This window comes from Mauremys reevesii, linkage group 14 (genome assembly GCF_016161935.1).
Source record: "Mauremys reevesii isolate NIE-2019 linkage group 14, ASM1616193v1, whole genome shotgun sequence".
Lineage (NCBI taxonomy): Eukaryota > Metazoa > Chordata > Testudines > Geoemydidae > Mauremys > Mauremys reevesii.
In genome coordinates this window covers 20,767,562-20,788,044 of record NC_052636.1, presented here as the reverse complement: position 1 = coordinate 20,788,044, position 20,483 = coordinate 20,767,562, and the positions used below count along the sequence as shown (strand labels likewise).

General features: G+C 49.5%; 1 non-coding gene and 1 pseudogene across 1 annotated transcript; one reads left to right on the top strand and one right to left on the bottom strand.

Moving 5' to 3' along the window:
* The window catches only part of LOC120381541, a 682,838-nt pseudogene that overhangs the window by 15,250 nt on the left and 647,105 nt on the right, over window positions 1-20,483 (top strand).
* TRNAV-AAC lies at window positions 15,592-15,664 on the bottom strand. Its single transcript has one exon. It is a non-coding gene; the product is annotated as a tRNA-Val (tRNA).

The following is a 20,483-nucleotide window of genomic DNA, read 5'->3' as shown; positions in this document are numbered from 1 at the left end:
CTGTTTGGCTTCTTCATTGTTCTACCTGAAAGGCTCGTTGTGCGTGTTACCCAGAGTAAGCACATTTGAAATACAGATACAGAGTCAGTATCCATAACTTCAGATACGAACGTGATATGTGCACACAAATAGGATAATCATATTCAGCAAATTATAACTTTTCCAGTGACACCACACATGATGCATCTTGTACAAAATACATCATAATTATGTCCTAATCATATTATAACCATACCACTATGATGAATATGGGCTGTAGTGTCAGATAGGGCCTAATTTCAAGGCACAGGATTTGGGAATGGAACTTCCCCTCTTTGTGGAACAGGAAATAACCCTCCAGCCAGGGCTGGGACAACTTCCCAGACTCCCAGTGATGGAGCCTGAATCTACTCACACTTCATTCTACTCACAACCCCAATCGTTGTGGCAACTGCAAACTTTATCAGTGATGATTTTATACTCTCTTCTAGGTCATTGATAAGAATGTTAAATAGCACAGGGCCAAGAACCAATCCCTGCGGGAACCTGCTAGAAAGAAATCCACTCGACCATGGTTCCCTATTTACTATCACAGTTTTTAATCTATTTAATGTATGCCATGTTTATTTTGTATCAGTCTAGTTTTTTTAGTAAAAATATTGTGCTGATCAAGTCATATCCCTTACAGAAGTTTAGGTAAATTACATCAATACTATTAGCTGCAACCAAACTTTTGATCTCATCCAATAAGGATATCCCGTTAGTTTGATAGGCTCTATTTTCTCTAAACCTTTGTTAGTGGGCACTAATCATATTACCCTTCTTTGATTCTTTATTAATGAATGAAATCCAGTATTGGCTGCACCATTCTCTTGATGAATATAGATGTCAGACTTCAGGTCTTTTAGAAAGTCTTGGATACAAGTTATCTGGACCCGCTGATTTAAACATGCCTGACTTTAATAGCTACTGTTTAATGTCCTCATGACTTCTTGTTGGAATGGAAAGAGTGTCGCCATCAACATCTTATGATACGAGAACATCATCTGTTTTTCTCCAAATCCAGGAGAGAAATATTTATTGAGGACTTTTACCTCTTCTGCATTATTTTTGATAATTCTGCCATTTCTATTAGTAAAGTACCATTGTTAGGATTAAGTTTGCACTTAATATACTTTTAAAATCTTCCTTCTTATTGTCATTCATTGGTCATTGATTTCTGATAGCTTTCTTTACCAGTTTTCTACAAATCTGACCTTCTAACTTCTATTCTTTACTATTGACTTCCCCTTTCTTCCATATATTTAATTTGGAGAGCGTTGGGATTCCTACCAGGGAGACACCAGTAGGGTCCAGAGACAGCCCCATCTCCTATATCAAGCTCTGGCTAGTGGGTATGTGATAAATGTGATGACCCTGCCTCCGTCTGTCAGCTGGGAGACACAAAGGTTCTCTCTTTCTACCCTCTGATGCCGCCTGTCTGTTCTAGGCAAGGTGGGGTGGGACTCTGTTAACATGTGCCTCCCGGAGCTTCCATTTCCCTGGTGCTGCTGTTCCGTGAATAGTGGGGCTGTGAGTGGGGCAGCAGGTACTGAGTGTTGGACTCTTGCTCTTTCAGGGGCCGGTGACCTTCGAGGAGGTGGCTGTGTATTTCACCAGGGAAGAGTGGGCTCTGCTGGACCCCACTCAGAGAGCCCTCTACAGGGGTGTCATGCAGGAGAACTATGAGACAGTGACCTCGCTGGGTAAGGAGTCCTGTCCCCTCCGTTCTTGGAAGGGGAAATGAAGAGTGAAGGTTCATGCCACCCCCACAACACCATCTGTACTCTAACCTCTACTCTGTCCTGTTGCAGCATCCAGGGCCGGCTCCAGGCACCAGCCTACCAAGCACGTGCTTGAGGCAGCACCTTGGGAGGGGGCGGCGATCGGGGTTTGTTTTTGTTGTTTTTGATTTGGCCAGGCGGCGCTGGGGCGGGGACTTGGGCTGTGCGACGCGCTGGGGGGGGACATGGGCGGCACGACGCGGCGCTGGGGGGGCGGGGACTTGGGCGGCGCGGCGCTGGGGGGGCGGGGACTTGGGCGGCGCGGCGCGGCGCTGGGGGGGCGGGGACTTGGGCGGTGCAACGCTCAGGGAGGGGTCGGGCGGCGCTCCTTTTTTTTCCCTTGGGGCGGCAAAACTGTTAGGGCCGGCCCTGGCAGCATCACCCCAATATGCCAGTGACACACACACACTACCAGAGACCCTCCCCTGCTGCAGAACAGTTTGGGAACAGAGCACAGGAGCCGTATCGCAGTGTCAAATATCTCCTCTTTACTCAAGTAAAACTGGGGGTTAGGGTCCAGCATAACAAACAGAAGCTTCCTACCCCCGGCCTTCTCTCAAACCCTGAGCCTTCTCTACCCAAACCAGAATGTGCTTGGGGTGTAACAAGCAGGCAACTGGAGTCAGAGCCATCGGTCCAGGGTTACTTATCACACAGACACTCGGTGCGTCCTTGAATGCTGGCTGGGGGTATCCAGACAGGGGATCTCCAGCAGCAGAACACTGAATCTCACCCAGGATTACAGATGACACAACTCCTCACTGCTCGGGATTGCACCCCAGCATGTGAAAATGGCCTAGGTTGGTAATGACATTTCTTGAGACATGCAGTGTCTTGCTCCCATATCACCAGGTGTAATAACAATAACAGGAAAGGCTGAATATGGAAAACTGATTGTTCAGCTTGCTTTTGACCTGCAATACAGAGAGCAATATATTCCAAATAAGGAAATTAACGTGCAACGTATGTGTCATTGTTTGTGGTTTTAAGCTTTAAAAGGCTTGTGTGATTTTTTAGCTCAGGGGGACAGTATTCCAATAGCTGTTGCCCCCTGCACACTTTTAACCAAGAAAAGAGCCTCAGGCTGAGCTGATTCAAAATCAATCTTGTGGTCATTTTCCACAACAACTTCAAGTGGTCCCTGTGATGGAATGTAAATGTCTTCTTCCCACCTTCCCCTTGCAGGAGACTGGCTGTTTGACCAGCTGTTTGCCTTGCTGTCTCTGAGGAACTGCTCTGTGGGTGTTCCCCAGAATTGTAACTTTTTCAGTAATCTCATACTGTAAAATCTCATTCAGGAAAGACGGCGCAGGTTGCAGCAGAGATGAGGAGCAACAACCTGACCCTACTCCCAAGAAATACCTGGCGACGCGACCTTCAGGTTGATAGCAAAAAAATGGGCTATACCTGGAACCAGCTAGAGCGAATGGCCCAGGATAGAAGACTATGAAGATCTGTTGTTGGCGGCCCATACCCCGGTTGGGGTGATGGGCATGAATGAATGAATGAATGTAAAATCTCATAACTTTACATACAGTGTTACTACACGTTTTAACAGGAGGATAATATTCAGTAGATTATGCGTTTTCACATGATACTTCACAAGCCATACTGCGTACAAAATTGATCATAATTTTCTAGTGAACACAGGGGTATAGACTGACACAGTGTCTGTGTGTGTGTTCCCAGCAGATATGTGGGTATTTCAATCCCTCATAAGCACAGTGTTTGGCATCTTCAAGGACCTGGGAAACTGGTCCAGGGAATTCACTGGTTTACCAAGTGTGACACTGTATGGAATTGTGACACACTTTGGTATTAATAATAAAATAATAATATAATCTGATAAAATTGCAATGAATTGTGCTAGATATGCCATGTAAGGTGTCAGTGAAAATATTATGATTTGCCAAGTATGATAATTTTGTTTCTACGTTTGTATCACCTTTGTATTGTGAGTGATAGATATGTAGGGTATATCTGTATTTCCAGATTTGTGCAGTGTTTCTGGGTGACACCCCCAGACATAGTCAATATCTTCATTAACAATCTGGAGGATGGTGTGGACTGCACCCTTAGCAAGTTTGCAGATGACACTAAACTGGGAGGAGTGGTTGATAAGCTGGAGGGTAGGGCTAGGATACAGAGGGACCTAGACAAATTAGAGGATTGGGCCAAAAGAAATATGATGAGGTTCAACAAGGACAAGTGCAGAGTCCTGCACTTAGGACGGAAGAATCCCATGCACTGCTACAGACTAGGGACCGAATGGCTGGGCAGCAGTTCTGCAGAAAAGGACCTAGGGGTTACGGTGGACGAAAAGCTGAATATGAGTCAACAGTGTGCCCTTGTTGCCAAGAAGGCTAATGGCATTTTGGGTTGTATAAGTAGGGGCATTTCCAGCAGATCAAGGGATGTGATCATTCCCCTCTACTCAGCACTGGTGAGGCCTCATTTGGAGTCCTGTGTCCAGTTTTGGGCCCCACACTACAAGAAGGATGTGGATAAATTGGAGAGAGTCCAGCGGAGGGCAACAAAAATGATTAGGGGGCTGGAGCACATGACTTATGAGGAGAGGCTGAGGGAACTGGGATTGTTTAGTCTGCAGAAGAGAAGAATGAGGGGGGATTTGATAGCTGCTTTCAACTACTTGAAAGGGGGTTCCAAAGAGGATGGATCTAGACTGTTCTCAGTGGTAGAAGATGACAGAACAAGGAGTAATGGTCTCAAGTTGCAGAGGGGGAGGTTTAGGCTGGATATTAGGAAAAACTTATTCACTAGTAGGGTGGTGAAGAACTGGAATGGGTTACCTAGGGAGGTGGTGGAATCTCCTTCCTTAGAGGTTTTTAAGGTCAGGCTTGACAAAGCCCTGGCTGGGATGATTTAGTTGCGTTTGGTCCTGCTTTGAGCAGGGGGTTGGACTAGATACCTCCTGAGGTCCCTTCCAACCCTGAGATTCTATGATTCTATGATATTGGCATCAACACTGCCTAGCCTGTTTCATGGCCCATTGAGAGTCATCGTCTGTACAATGAGCCCATGGAAAGGACCAAGGGGATACACCTATTGAGTCAGCAAGACATGCCGGGATATGCCTGTGTAATGAGAACTTCAAGGCTTTTCCATGCCATGTGCTGTGAAGCTTGTGTTTGGGACACAGGAAGTACAGGCCACATGGCAAAAGGAATATAAAGGGCAGCTGCATCATCTCCATTTTGTCTTCAATCCCCCTTCCTGCCTCTGGAGCAACTTCTCTACAAACTGAACCCTGGAACAAAGGACTGAATGACCCATCCAAGCTATGGGTGTGTTCCAGACGGACTTTCAAGCCAGCAACTCACCAATACTGCTAAGAACCTGATATATCCATTTTGGAATGTATCTGACTGCGTTCCCATTTAACTTCTTTCTGTCTTTCTTTCGTTTAAACCTTTAGTTTAGATGCTAAAGGATTGTCTGGCAGGATGGAATTTTGGGTAATATCCAAACTTATACTGACCTGGTGATGTGGGTGACCCTTTGGGGTCAGAGGAACACTTTGTTTATGTGAGCAGAGTTTTTAAATAACCTCTCACTGTACTGGACCTAGTTGCTGATTGGGAGTCAGAGAACAGGGATGCAATAAAGGGGGCCGTGTGATTTCTTTTTTCAGCTTCTTGATAACCCGTGTGGGGGATCAGAAGCACAGTTGGTGACTGGTCAGTGAGTTTAACTTCAGTGTTAACCAGCAGTTTTGGGAGCATCTGCTCTCCCTTTTTCAGCCTGCCCTAACTTTGGCATTTTCAGTGAGAACTGCCCCTGGCCCACCAGGTCACACTAAGCACTGAAGTTAAATTAATAGAATGTTTTTTTATGACCAAGTCTTATGAAATCAACTGAACTCCTTTGTTTTCTTTCATCTGAGCAGGGTTTCTAGTTTTCCAACTTGATGTGATCTCCCAGCTGGAAGAAGGGGAACAGCCATGGGTCCCAGACCTCCAGCGGTCAGAGGAAAGAGAGATCCTGAGATCTCCCTGCACAGGTGAGGAAACATTAAACCACCTCAGAAGCTGTACGTGCCTGAAGGAAACATCTGGACTGCCCAACAAAGCCCTTGGGGAGGTCTCTCAGTTCATTATTGTCCATTGCAGGGGTCATATCCTCAGGGTAAATATAGTTCATGAATTCCTATAGATCCTAGCAGACACCAGGCAGTAGCTTCCTCCCTTCCCCCTGCGTATTTGGATGGGATGTGAAGGCTGAATTCATCCCCCTCCTCTCTCCTATTTGTGGGAAGAGTTTGGGGGAGTTCAGCTCCTGATTTTTATTTGACCTGTCCTCAGCACTTGTTTTTGTTTGGTCTTCCCCTTTCCATCCCTGTTTGAGGTTTCTGTCTCTATCACAGCAGGTGATGCAATGGCATGTGAGAAAGAGGAGCAGAATTCTCAGCCTGGAAATGTTGAGCCAGTGGGTAAAAACAGAGCATTATCTCAAAGATCGAAAAGGAATGTGTCCAGGAGTCCTGAGCAGGGAAACTCCTGGGAGATTCAGCACAGACCAAAAACAGATCAAGGAAACCAGCCAGGGAAGAAAGTGGATAAATTTATTTCCTGTTGGGGAACTCAGAAGGTCCTCATGGAAACCACAACACAGCAGGATATCCTCAGGCAAAAGAGAAAAAATACATGCAGGGAAAGTGGAAAAACCTTCTCTCACAGCTCAGCCCTTTCTGTACATCAGAGAATCCACACACGGGACAGGCCCTATGAATGCACTGAGTGTGGGAAAACCTTCAATCGCAGTTCGCACCTTATTAGTCATCAAACAATCCACAGAGGAGAGAGGCCCTATGAATGCCGTGAGTGTGGGAAATGCTTCACTAGCAGCTCAAACCTTTCTCAGCATCAGAGAATCCACACAGGGGAGAGGCCCTTTGAATGCCGTGAGTGTGGGAAATGCTTCACTAGCAGCTCAAACCTTTCTCAACATCAGAGAATCCACACAGGGGAGAGGCCCTTTGAATGCAGTGAGTGTGGGAAAAGCTTCACTAGCAGCTCAGACCTTTCTAAACATCAGAGAATCCACACAGGGGAAAGGCCCTATGAATGCCGTGAGTGTAGGAAAACCTTCAATCGCATTTCACACCTTATTAGGCATCAAACAATCCACAGAGGAGAGAGGCCCTATGAATGCCGTGAGTGTCGGAAATGCTTCACTAGCAGCTCGGCCCTTTCTGTTCATCAGAGAATCCACACAGGGGAAAGGCCCTTTGAATGCCGTGAGTGTGGGAAACGCTTCACTAGCAGCTCAAACCTTTCTCAACATCAGAGAATCCACACAGGGGAGAGGCACTTTGAATGCAGTGAGTGTGGGAAACGCTTCACTAGCAGATCAGACCTTTCTCAACATCAGAGAAACCACACAGGGGAGAGGACCTTTGAATGCCGTGAGTGTGGGAAATGCTTCACTAGCAGCTCAAACCTTTCTCAACATCAGAGAATCCACACGGGGGAGAGGCCCTTTGAATGCCGTGAGTGTGGGAAAAGCTTCACTCAAAGATCAGTCCTTTCTAGACATCAGAGAATCCACACAGGGGACAGGCCCTATGAATGCACTGAGTGCGGGAAAACCTTCAATCGCAGTTCGCACCTTATTAGGCATCAAACAATCCACAGAGGAGAGAGGCCCTAGGAATGCCGTGAGTGTGGAAAATGCTTCACTAGCAGCTCAAACCTTAGATTTAATTTACCCTGGTTCCTCAACTGTTGCTACAGCTCTACTACCCATCAGTCCAAAGACTGAGAGAAATGGAGAGTTCCAACCATTGTCCTTTTAGTATCTTATTGTTCCTCTCTCTGTTTTTTTGTGCTGGCCTTTCTATTCTATCATTTTCTGCCTGTGTTTAGTGGTAACAGTTGGTTTCCATCACTCATGTTTGTTTGTTTAAATATCTATCCGTTGTGAAATAAATTTTTTGCTTGTTCGATAACTGTACTCAGGTGCTGTGTGAGATACAGTAGCAATGGTCCACAGTAAAACTAGTAACCTAGGATACTTGGGCAAGAGAGGATCTGGGATTTCACCAGGTATCTGGTGATCCGGGCTGGACCCCAGAGGGGAACACATTGAAGGAACTCAAGGGTTAAGGTGGCTGCTGTAGCTCAGAGAAGGGTCCTTGAGTTCCAGCAGGCTGGTGAGTTTGGTCACTAACATCCAGCTGCCAAATGCAAAACTCCCTCTTCCTTGTGGCAGGTGGCAACAAGGAGACTCACAGCCCTTAGCACCCTGAGAAGGGTCACGGTGTGTCTCTGTGTTGATCCACCTGTCAAATTCACACAGGGAAAGCTCCCGATAGCACAAAACTCTGCCCTATGAAATCATGGAACATGTGCTCTTTGCTCTGTGAAAGCATGTAAAGAATCCAAGCGCTGGAGGACAGGGTTTGGGTCCAGAGTGACCTAGACAAATTGGAGGATTGGGCCAAAAGAAATCTGAGGAGGTTCAACAAGGAGAAGTGCAGAGTCCTGCACTTAGGACGGAAGAATCCTATGCACTGCCACAGACTGGGGACTGACTGAGTGAGGGGGGTTTGATAGCAGCCTTCAACTACCTGAAAGAGCAGCAGTGTGGGCTTTCTCCTGGCCACTTTTGCTGGGCTGGGCAGGCAGCCTGGAGGCCTTTCTAGAAGAGAACTGGGAACAGAGTTAGAAAAACCAATGTGAAAACCAGAACCTCAGGTTTAGACTCATTTATTTATAATATTAAATCTTCAATTCTAGTTTCACAGTCAATACAATTGTTTCAGCCTGATAGTTGCCCAAAGGGAAACTTAACGTCTCTCCAAGGGGAGTGGAGAGAAAACACTTTTCAGAGTCCAAGAGAGACAAGGCGGGTGAGGGTAAGAGCTTGCAGAGGACCAACCTCTGTTGGTGAAAGAGACAAGCTGTGGAGCTAACCGCACACACTTCTTCAGTTCTGTGGAGCCTGGAAGGTCGTCTCCTCCATAACCAGCAGTTAGAACATAAGAACAGCCACACTGAGTCAGACCAGTTCATCTAGCCCACTCTCCCGAAAGTGGCCAATGCCCAGCGCCCCAGAGGACCCCTGGGACCAACATGGATACAACACCACCACAAACAAGGTTAAAAGTCAATGCACATGGGAGAAGCATCTTGTGTTTCCATGGGCGGTAGGTTTGTAGAAATTTTGGTGGTGCCCAGAACCTGCCCAAACTCCGCCCCCCACCCGCCCAAGGTTCTGGGAGGGAGTTTGGGGTGTGGCTGGGGATGAGAGGTTTGGAGTGTGGGAGGGGGCTCAGGGCTATAGCAGAGGGTTGGGGTGTGGGGTGATGGCTGTGTGGTGGGGCTGGGGATGAGGGGTTCATGATGCAGGAGGGGGCTCAGGGTTGGGGCAGACGGTTAGGGTGCAGGGGGATGAGGGCTCTGGCTGGGGCTGGGAATGATGGGTTTGGGGTGTGGGAGAGGCTCAGTGCTAGAGCAGAGGGTAGGGGTGTGGGGGGTGAGGGCTTTGTCTGAGTCTGGGGGTTTGGGGTGTTGGAGAGGCTCAGGGCTGGGGCAGAGGGTTAGGGTGCAGGGGGTGGAGGGCTGTGTCTGGGATGGGGATAAGGTGTGTGGGGTGTGGGAGGGCTCAGGACGAGGGCCGAGGGTTGGGGTGCCGGGGTGGGTGAGGGCTCTATCGGGGGGTGGAGATGAGGGTTTGTGGTGTTGGAGGGCTCAGGGCTGGAGCAGAAGGTTGGGGTGTGCGGGGATGAGGACTCTGGCTGGAACTGGGGATGGGAGGTTTGGGGTGTGGGCGGCGCGCCGGGCTGGGGCTGTGGGGTGAGGCGGTGGGGGGGGGGGTGAAAGCTCTGACTGGGGTTGTGGGCTCTGGGGTGGGGCAGGGCTGGGGATGAGTTTGGGGTGCAGGCAGGCTGCTCCGGGACAAGGGCCAGAAAGGAGGACTCCCCCCAGCCCTTTCCCTGCTGGCAGCAGCAAGCTCTGGGGGAGGAACCCCTCATTCCCCCCCCCCAGCAGCACACTCACTCCCACCACTGTCACTGCAGGTGCTCCTAGGGCCCTTCTCAGGTCCAGGAATCTCCCTTGCGTCCCCCATTATGGGTGCCGGGGGGTGCTGCATGCACCTCCTCCCCTGCTGTTGCCCCTGACTATAGCCTCACTGGGGGTGGGGGATGGGGCTGTCTCCTTGCCCAGCATGGGGCAGGAGTGGTGACTGCAGGGGTGGGGGGGCTGTGATGGTGGAGGGTCCCGCTGGAAAAGGGAAGGGTCTGAGGTGGAAGGGCAGGCTCAGAGTCAGTCTGCCCTGGCAGCGATTTGGGAAGGGGGGGCACTAGGACCCTGTGGCAGCAGTTGCTGCAGGGAGGCAGCATGGAGCTGCATGGAAGAGGCAGGGACGCTCTGCTCCCTCCGGGGCCCAGGGACATGCATGGGGCCAGCAAAGGGGTCCGGGGGACACTCGGGGGAAGCACGGGGGTGGCAGGTGGGGCCAGAGGGGAGACCCGGCCCCAAACTTTGGTGGAGCTGGGCCCCAGGGCTCTGAATATTGCTGGTGCCCGGGCACCACGTGGGTATATAACTCGCCGCCCATGTGTGTTTCATTCCTTATGTCCTAGTCCCATCATGTGGCCATTTCCTTTTCTTCCTTTCTGTTAAAAGCTTTGGTGTTTTGCACAGAAACATTATTTCCCCAGGAGAGACCCAGGAGTGGGGGGCTGCATTCCTGTGCCAAACAGTCACTGGAAGGGGGCAGACAAAGGCCTTTAGGACGAGGCGTCCCTCACTGTCAAAAGATCGTTTCCTTCCTGCAGGTCACTGGCAGCCTGAATTTGTTCCTTATCCCAGAGTCTGGGGGCTGGAATCAGCACTACCCAGCCCCTCCGTATGTAGCAGGAACAAACACAAACCTGGTCTTTAAAACAAGCTGTTCCCTTCCTTCTCGGGAAGATTTTTCTGTAATTAAAGCTGAGCTTCAGTTCCCCTCTCCTAGGGGCGGGGCAGGTGTGGGGCCAGCTCCCAATGAGATCTGTTTTCACCTTTGCCCCCTTTCAGTCACTCTGGGATCCTAACTCTGCTCCCAGCTGTCAGGCAGCTTCCAGCCCAACCACCCTGCTCACTACCTCCATGGTCATATGTCACCCCATTGCCAGCACATAGAGCCTGCAGGAAAACTACTCCTGCCAGGTGCATTGGTGGTATAGTGGTGTGCGTAAGTGCCTTCTAAGCAATTCATTTGGGTTTGATTCCCAGCCAATGCAATAATGGCTTTTCTCTTCTGTTGTTTCCTCATCTGGAAGTGGTTTAATTTCAGTCACATTGTGTTACAATCACATTATCTATAGAATGAGACAATAAATGTGTCGAAGTCCAGCAGGTCATACAGAATGGAGGCACACAAGGGGCTGGAATGTGTCATCTGAGAAAGACAGAACCCTTGGAAACCTGCATCTCCCATCCCCTGGCCTTGCGTGTTATGATTCCAGCTGTGTGAGCTGTTTGTAGGATGTTCCGGCATGATGGGGACATGAAGTTTTGAGTCAGTTTTTGCTCCTGCAGATTCCTTTGCTGTTATAATTATAATGACATGAACAACAGGGAGGCAAAATAAACATAACCCCCAAATTGCAATACAGGTGGGGAAAGAAACGATCATGGTTAAGCCAAACACGTCAAAATAAAAATTAATACTAAAAAGGTGAGGAGGGAAGAGATCAGGTATGTGGAGATCCCCTTGATATTTCAACGCAAATTGTTAGAATCAAAGTTCAGACTTGACACTGGAAAACCTGCAACTTCCTGTCTCTCTGAACACCTGTGATGAGCAAGATGGAGTTGGGACACCTGTTCTGGTTCAATCATTTATTGTCTCTCTGTTCTCTCCTTCTTCTCCCCCCAATTCTTCATCTCCAGTGTCTCTGCCTCTCTCCTCTTGCTCCCTCTCCCCTGCCCTTTCCAGGAACTCACAGTCTACAGCATTTAGGACAAGCCAGAGCTCCCATGTTCTGCACATGAGCCTGTGTCAGAGGACGTGGGACCCCGGTCAGAACCAGTCACCAGATCAATATGACCCTTTATGGGCGACTTCTCTGCCTGCTCTGCAATTTACAACTCCCCTCTTCCCCCCCCCCCCCCCCACCGCAAACGGGGTGGGGTACAGCTCTGACTGAGAGGCCTAACAGGAGAAATTTCAGCCCAAAGACAAATTTGTGTGAAATGTTGAGAAATGAAGAGCTCCCCAAATCCCCAGAACTCTAGTGTCACCCCCATGGCACCAGCACAGGGAACCCAGTGAAATGGGGTTACAGAATACAAGGGGGGAGGCAGCAGGGAGAGAGGTGACAGGGAATCTCTATTTTTCTTTCTCTCGTCACTTTCTGTTCTTCTCTTTCCTTCGAGGAACTGCAGTCACAGCAGGGAGGGGTTTGTCTCCGTGTCTGTCACGGAGGTGGTGGAAGTGACGGATTCTGTGACTTCCTGCAACCTCCGTGACTTCTGCAGTGGGCACAGTGGCTGACTCCAGGGCCACTCAATCAACTGGCTCCAGGGACCGCCCAAGCAGCGGCCAGTGCGGCTGGCCCTGGGACCATTTGACCAGCGGTCCTGAGAGCAGCAGGAGCAGCCACAGCTTGGTGGCCTCTGGCAGCACTTCTGGGGTGGCCAGAGCAGCAGCTGCCCCCTGGGGCTCCCCCCCGCCCTAGCAGCAGCTGGAGTGGCAGCGACTCTCAGGGCTTCTCCCCTGGTAGCTGGTGCTCATTATCCATCAAATAAATCAACACGCTTCCCCCTGCAAGTGGATTTAGCCCGGGACCCTCAGAGTCAGCAGCTGTTACGCCCCCACTGAGCTCTCTGGTCAGGTGTCCTAGTGCCGGGAGCCTCCGATGTAGATCCTAAAATAGCGCTTTTGCACCAGGGGCAGCTGAAATTTTGGACCAGACATTGTAGCTCCACTGTTATTTTACTGAATTGCTTCAAAACAGCAAGTGTAGAAAGTGTCCTAAGTGCCAGGCTCTCTGCCATGGAAACAGCTGCCCCTGCTCTGCAGGAGTCTGTGCGTTCCACACAGCAACGCACACACCTGCTCCGCACTGAAGGGGGGTCAGACAGTGACGGTAACGCAAATCTTCAGACTATTAACCCAGGTCCTTTTCTTTAACCCAGGACATGCCAGTCACCTGTTAGCCATGGCGTTATCTTCATCTTCAAATACCTCTCAGGACATTGAACAGAGGAGTGAACCCCCAAATGGCTCCCTGTTGAGGCGTTGTACCGAACCTGCCCCTGTAGACTGTCTGGTTTTATACTCTTAGAGCTTTTTCTCTTCAAACCCCTTATCCCAATCTCTGGGCCAACCTCCGCATTTCAGAGTTTAGAATTTACTCTCATCACCCTCCTATGGCACTTTCCATGTGAATTGGGCAAAGCAAGTGGGGGAAGCTCCGTGGCTAATGAAAACCAACGCTCTGGGTGAGGCCTGAACTCACACCCACAGCTGTATTTCCCCCTGCATGAGCCACTATAGGTGCTTCTTAGACAAACTTGGGCTGTAGGTGGTTATGTGTGTCTGTGCTTCACCACTTTGGCTGCTCTGTGAAAAGCTGATGGTTCAGACAGAAGCTGGTGGGGTTTTGTTTTGTTTTAAGCAATTAGAGTCTAGTACATTTTAACAGGCAGAAAATGTCCTATTCTGGTCTAGCCCCATTTGACTCCTTCTGTCCATCTTCTTCCTTCGCCCTCAGTGTCTTTCCTTCCCCATTGGGGACATGCAGAGATGAACCCCAGTCAGTGTGTGTCACAGAGAGTCTGTATCTCCTAAGGAATGTGGGTGAAGGATTCCAGCTGAATTAACTCCACTCACCTGGGTTAGAAACATTTGTTTCTTTCGAGCACATAGTGGGAAATGGGACATTAATTCAGACCCAGGAGGCAAGGCAGAGAGGCTTCATGCTCTTGATCTCCATGAAGGGAGAGAGGATCCCCAGGAAGGAACAGAGCTTCCTTTAGATTCAAGCTGGGTCTCCTGGAAGTTGGAAAAGACCCTTGGTCACTGAGGATCTCATGGGATCGTGCTGCTCCAGAGGCTCGAGAGTCCTGGGTGCAGGAGGGTGTCACTGCACAGTCTGAAATGGAAGGGAGGACCCTGGAAGGGAAGGGGAGGAACAGAAAATGGAGAAGAATGAAACAGAATAAACGCCTCTTCTGTCTCCCATCCCCAACCCAGCAAGAACTGTTATCAGTGGGGAAACTCCCCACGATGAATGGCAGAGACCACAGAGACATTCGCCTCATGCTAAGAAGTAAGGTGACCAATCACCAAGTGTGAAAAATCAGAGACTTTCACCAGATGTGTTGGTGGTATAGTGGTGAGCATAGCTGCATTCCAAGCAATTGACCTGGGTTCAATTCCCAGCTAATGCAATGATATGATGATTCCTCCACTGGGAATTAGTTTAATTTCAGTCATGTTGTATCAGTTTATCAATGGAATGAGAGAATCAGTGTCCCAAATCCCAACAGGTCATTAAACACCCAGTGGAGGAAGAAAGGGGTGGGACTATATAATAAGCAGTTGGAGTCATCCTGTTATTACTATGCTTGGTTCAATTTTTTTTTTAATTCCTTTACTTCCCTCTCCCTTTTAGACTCAGAGCCTTTAAGGTCAGAAGGGACCAGTGTGATCATCTAGTCTGACCTGCTGCACCTTGCAGGCCAAAAGACCCAACCCACCCACTCCTGGAATAGACCCGGGAGGGGAGGCAGCTCTGTGCACTGCCCCTACCCCAGGCAGCACATGGAGGCCCTCTGCTCCCCTCCCCCCACAACGGGTGTGCAGAGATGTGCCAGCAGCACTAAGGTGGCTCCCTGCCCACTCTACATCCGCCCCTCCGTGCCGCTCCCAGAAGTGGCTGGCATGTCCCAGCATCCCCTGGGGTGGGGGGAGTGTCTCCACGTGCTGCCCCTGCCCCGAGCACCAACTCTGCAGCTCCCATTGGCCAGGAACTGTAGCCAATGGGAGCTCTGGGGGCAGCGCCTGCAGACAGCAGCACATGGAGATCCCCTGGCCCCACTCATCTAGGAGCTGCTGCCAGAGGGTTGTGTGTACCGGTCACTTTGGGAGCTGCACCACCCACCCACCCCCAGCGCAGAGCCCACACCCAAATTTCCTCCCAGTGCTTTGCTTGTCTTCCTTTCACCAGAACCATCCTTCTTCTCCTGGGCTGCAAGTAGCCACCCCTAGGAAGACAAGAGGCAGGCACAGGATTCTGCCAGGTAAGTGTCTCCCAGCACTGCGATGGACGGTGCGATGAAGGTAAGTCTTCCTGAGGCACAATGAACTGCAACGCAGCGAACCACTGGCCAGACGGTCGGGGCGAAGGGCGTTCACTGGAGGTACAAGCTTGTGAGTGACTCCTGAGCACAGGGCCCCTTCCCGTTTTAAGGACCTGCTCCTCATGGCCTGCGACTGGAGATGACTTGGCTGCATCTGGTGGGTCACACTCCACCTCAGCCAGTGTCCATGCTCTGGGTGTGTGATCGCTGCCTAATGAGAGTCCCAGACACCTTGTCTATCTAGCAGCTCTTCTGATCTTCCAGCTGTTCAACCAGCCCCTTCATCCCACAAGCATTGCAGGAGGGAGCGGGAGGGGGAGGGGGAAAGTCACTTCACAGGCATTCAGAGAGGGAGAGGAGACAAAAATGGGAATGGGGGAAGTATAACAGACCTATTGAGCATAGAAATCACTGCTGCTCCTACAACAGCAGGGACAGGCCACTAGGAGCTGGGAAAAATTAAGCCCTCATGTTTCTGCCTGGTTTTGAACCAGGGACCTTTTGCGTGTTAGGCAAACGTGATAACCACTACACTACAGAAACTCTGTTGCAGGGTTCTGCCCCTCCCTTCATAAGAATATAAGAACGGCCATACTGGGTCAGACCAAAGGTCCATCCATCCCCATATCCTATCTGCCAATAGTGGCCAATGCCAGGTACCCCAGAGGGACTGAACCTAACAGGTAATGATCAAGTGATCTCTCTCCTGCCATCCATCTCTACCCTCTGACAAACAGAGGCTAGGGACACCATTCCTTACCCATCCTGGCTAATAGCCATTAATGCACTTAACCTCCATTAATTTATCTGCAAAAAGAACAAGGAGAACATGTGGCACCATAAAGACTAACAAATGTATTTGAGCATAAGCTTTTGTGGGCTAAAACCCACTTCATCGGATGCATGCAGTTAAAAATACAGTAGGAAATATATATACACACAGAGAACATGAAAAAAATGGGTGTTGCCATACACACTATAACAAGAGTGATCAGTTAACGTGAGCGGTTATCAGCAGGAGAAAAAAACCTGGTGTTGGGAGGGGAACAGGAGAAAGGACAAAGGAAGCAAGAGACGAAGAGAAAAGAGGGATCAGACAGTGGATGGAGCAAGAGGTGAAACAAAAAGGACAACCCCCAATGTCCACAGTGATTCTAAGGGACAAAATCCAGGTGTGCAATAAAATTCTGCCTCCTTAAGCTCATGTTTTCCATGCCTAGAATTCAACTCTCAACAGATGGATCAGACTGAACAGGTTTCACACCTCCAGGAGGCTCTTACCTTCTAAACAGGGATGGCTGTTTTCCAGTAAAATCACTACAAGGGAAGGAGAAAACTCAAAAGAGGTTCCTCCTGGCGCTCACGTCCGTGAACCCGAATACTCTCTCAGTCCTCAAAGAGAGACCTGGAGAAGGAGACTTGCTGGAGCAAAGCCACAGGGTCTCTGAGGTTTCCCTGGCCCCTCGCCCCTGTCCTGCCTGGCTGATGTCAGCATCTCTCTGTGAGGTCACCACCTCCCCACCACCTTGGACCAATAGGCTGAGGTCCTGCAAAAGGCCTTTGTGATGTCACTGCCACACCCCTCCCTTGCTGTGCTAATGTCCTGCCCCGGCCAGGCACTTTGGAGGTTTGAGCTACTCCCTGTGCATCACCCCACTCAAGGAGCGTTCGTTCTAGGCAGCAAGCCGGCTAGACAGGGAAACATCAGATGCTGCTCCCAAAGCTACACTCAGTTTTTCAGAAATTAGTCGACTTTATGGCCAGAAGAGACCATTAGAGCATCTAATCTGACCCCCTGCATATCACAGGCCTCCTGTAGGACACCATAGCTATTTCTGGGGCAAACACATTCCAGAAAGGCATCTAGTCTTCATGAAATGACATCAAGAGATGGAGAATCCATCACTTTCCTTGGTAACTTGTTCCTGTGGTGAATCATCCTCGGTGCTGAATATTTGTGCCTTAGTTGTAATATGAATTTGTCTCTTTTCACCTTCCAGCCATTGGGTCTTGTTATTCCTTTCTCTGCTAGATTCAAGAGCCCTTTAATACCCAATCTTTTCTCTCCATTAAGGCACTTCAACACTTCAGTGAAGTCACCTTTCAATCTTCTTTTGATCAGCTAAACAGGTTGAGCTCTTTCAATAGCTCACTAGAAGGCATTTTCCTCCAGACCTCACAACATTTGGTGGCTCTTTCTGCCCCAGCTCCAATTTCACAACATCTTTTTCAAATGAGGACACCAAAGCTGAAGGCAGTATTCCAGTATCAGTCTCACTGATGCCATGTCATCTCCTGTGACATTATTGACATAATCTGTAACTGTACAGATCACCGTTGTGACCACTGTTCTATATTTGCAGCCAATATTGTAGAAAGGTGTCGTGCAAGGGGGAGAGGTTCTGATTGGTTGATTATAATGATGCTATCTCTAGATACGTATCATTTTTGTAGTTCACGTTATGAATATTGGCTCTATGCTGCCCGTATTTCAATCTTGTGCTCTGCTTCCGGTGTCAGTTCTGTCTAGCCTGCTTGATGGCCCATTAAGGGCCATCAGCTATACATTCGCCCCATTGAGAGAAGGCAGATACGCCTTGTGACTCAGCAAGGTATGCAGGGACCTGCCTATGGACAGAACTCTAAGGTTTTTCTGTGCCACGTGCTGGATAGAGTGTCCTTGGGACAAAGAAAGCAAAGACCATATGGCAAGAGACTATAAAAGGCTGATGCCTCGTCTCCATCTTGTCTTCAATCCTGCTTCATACCTCTGGAGGGACTTTGCTACAAACTGAAGCTCTGTACAAATGACTGAATGACCCATCCTAGCTTTGAATAGACTCCAGAGACTTGATTTGAAGCTGCAGTTTATTCCATCACTGTTAGAAGCCTGAACCAAGAACTTTGCCATTACTGTATGTGAAGGGTTCAAATCCATGTGCATTTTATATAACAACCTGGTCTATGGATTGTGCCAGCTCTTTTCCAGACCCAAAGTCCAGAGTATGGTCAAGGACCAGAGGCCTAGGAAATTGTGATCAGCTAAGAGAAAGCTGGGGTAAACAGAAAGCCTTGCTTGCTAAGATAGGCCCGGTCAGCAAATTGCCAGGTGTTGGAGCTAAGAACTAAATGATTGTGTCTTATTCAGAATTGCAGACTGAACAAAGAATCCCTATTCCTATTGTGTTTGTTTCTTCTCTAGGGAGACATTCTTCCCACAGATCCAACCTTGAGTTTATGAAAAGTTGGCACGTCAGTATAAGATATGGCATCCTTCCACCTCCCTTCCACGGGACCAATGCCTGCCTTAAGACCAGGGGCGGCTCTAGAAATCAGGCTGCCCCAAGCAGCGGGTGCGCTGCGCCGCCTTCCCCGGTCCCGGGCGGGTCCTCTCCCGCGGCTCCGTTGAGCTCCCGCCGCATGCCAGCGGCTGATCCACGGGAGCCCGGGTGGAGCGGATCTGCCGCAGCCAGGACTGCGGGAGCTCAACGGGAGCCGTGGTATGAGGGGACCCGCCGCAGTCATGCCTGCGGGAGCTCAACCGGAGCCACATGCCGCCCCAGGAAAGGGCCGCCCACGCGCCTGCTTGGCGCTGGGGTCTAGAGCCACCCCTGCTTAAGACACACAGAAAACAATCTTTATTGCCATATACTTTCACTCTTTCTTTGCTTTAACCCCTAGGAATGTACCTGTTGGACAATCAAAGGAGTTGCTCCATTCCTATGGATCCCAAATCAGAATTCAACATATATATTTTATACTAATAACATTTTATCAAAGTATTAATGAAATGTTAACTTGCTAACTTGAGACCATGGGTGGAGACATTATCTAATCTGTTAATCATTGGCTAATGTGCTATCTTGTCTTGCTGCAAAACCTGTCCTGGGGTGTGGAACTGCCTACCCCGTCACTTTCCCCCACCCATGGAAAATCTATATATTCTATTATAATTAATTAATTAACAGAGTCTCTGAGCCTAATAAGCCCACTCCGCCAGCACTGTGTGTAATAAACTCCTATTCTTGACCTCTACACAGTGTAGATTTGTGTCCTTCACAGACACCTGCTGAATAAAGAGGAGATTCAGCATCCAGCTTGACTGAATGTGTCTCCTCTCCCCACAGCTTGGTGATCTTTTGAGGAAATGGAGAAGACTGCCTTTGCCTAGCTGTACATCGCTTGCAAAAGAAACAGGTCTTTTTGGTGACAAGTGTTGAAAGGAGCCATTAGACAAATGTGGAGACAGGAAAAATGCCCCCCAATTCAACTGGCATCTGTGGATGCTGAAGCCACACCACAGAGCGCTAAACACTATATGAGAACGGCTGGTGTCAGAAGAGTCTCTACCAAAGCCTTTTGCCACCAGCAGGGGCCTCTCTGTGCACAGAACTCCTGGTAGCGTGATGGCTGCAGACAGTGGAGAACTCCATTTTGGCATCTCTTTTGTGGTGAACATCTGCAGTGGCTGTTAAAAGGTCTCTAGACAGTGATCTTTGTGAAGAGCTGGCTGAAGAACCTTCCTACTAACCAGGAGAGCCTGGCTTGGCCCGACAGTTCTTCCTTGCCGTACCTAGTGTGTCTGTTGGCTCCTTTTTTTGTAGCTCTTTTCAGAAAAAGAAAAGATCTGTCAGCAGAATCCTTCTAAGTGCTTGTTTAAGACAGAGAGAGCCTTCCTTGCGGCTAAGTCTTGGTGCCATGGGGCATGCCTCACTGCAGCACCTCCTGCTGACCATCCTAGCAATTAGCTCTGGTTCACCGGTGCGCCTTCATCTAGTAGCATCTGGCCACCATCGGTTCTATCATTAGGACCCATGTTGCTCTCAGGACTTCAGTGTCCTCTTATGGACACAGCCCTCTGGCTGTGCCCCACTCAGTTCTCTCCCCCCTGCTGGGGGGGGGATGTCCTCTACCCAGACACTTGCCTCAGTGGCCGGCTGCAGTCCAGGGTGTAGCCACCTGTGCCAGTGGCTACTGAGGCAAAAGGTGTGAACCTCCAACCCTGCCATCTGTTTCCCTGGACCATTTCCCAACAGACCTAGAACCTTCCTCCACCTTTGTATAGGGCCTTAGTCTGGCAGTAGTCAGCCAGGAGGTCACTCATGCACCCGTTACCCCAGCACTACTCTGATCATGGTGCCCTCCCTGCTCCTGCTCCTGCCTTCCTTCCTTCACAGCAGCCAATCCTCCCTCCTCAAACTCCAAGGAATGACTAACTCTTGCTGTGCTGAGCAGCTCTTTATATATGGGCTGCTCCAGCAAGCCTTCTCCTGATTGGCTCTCCCAATAAGCCCTTTCTTGATAGGCTGGGTTCTGCACAGCCTCTTCAAGGCTGCCTTAATTTTTCTCCTGCTTGTTTGGG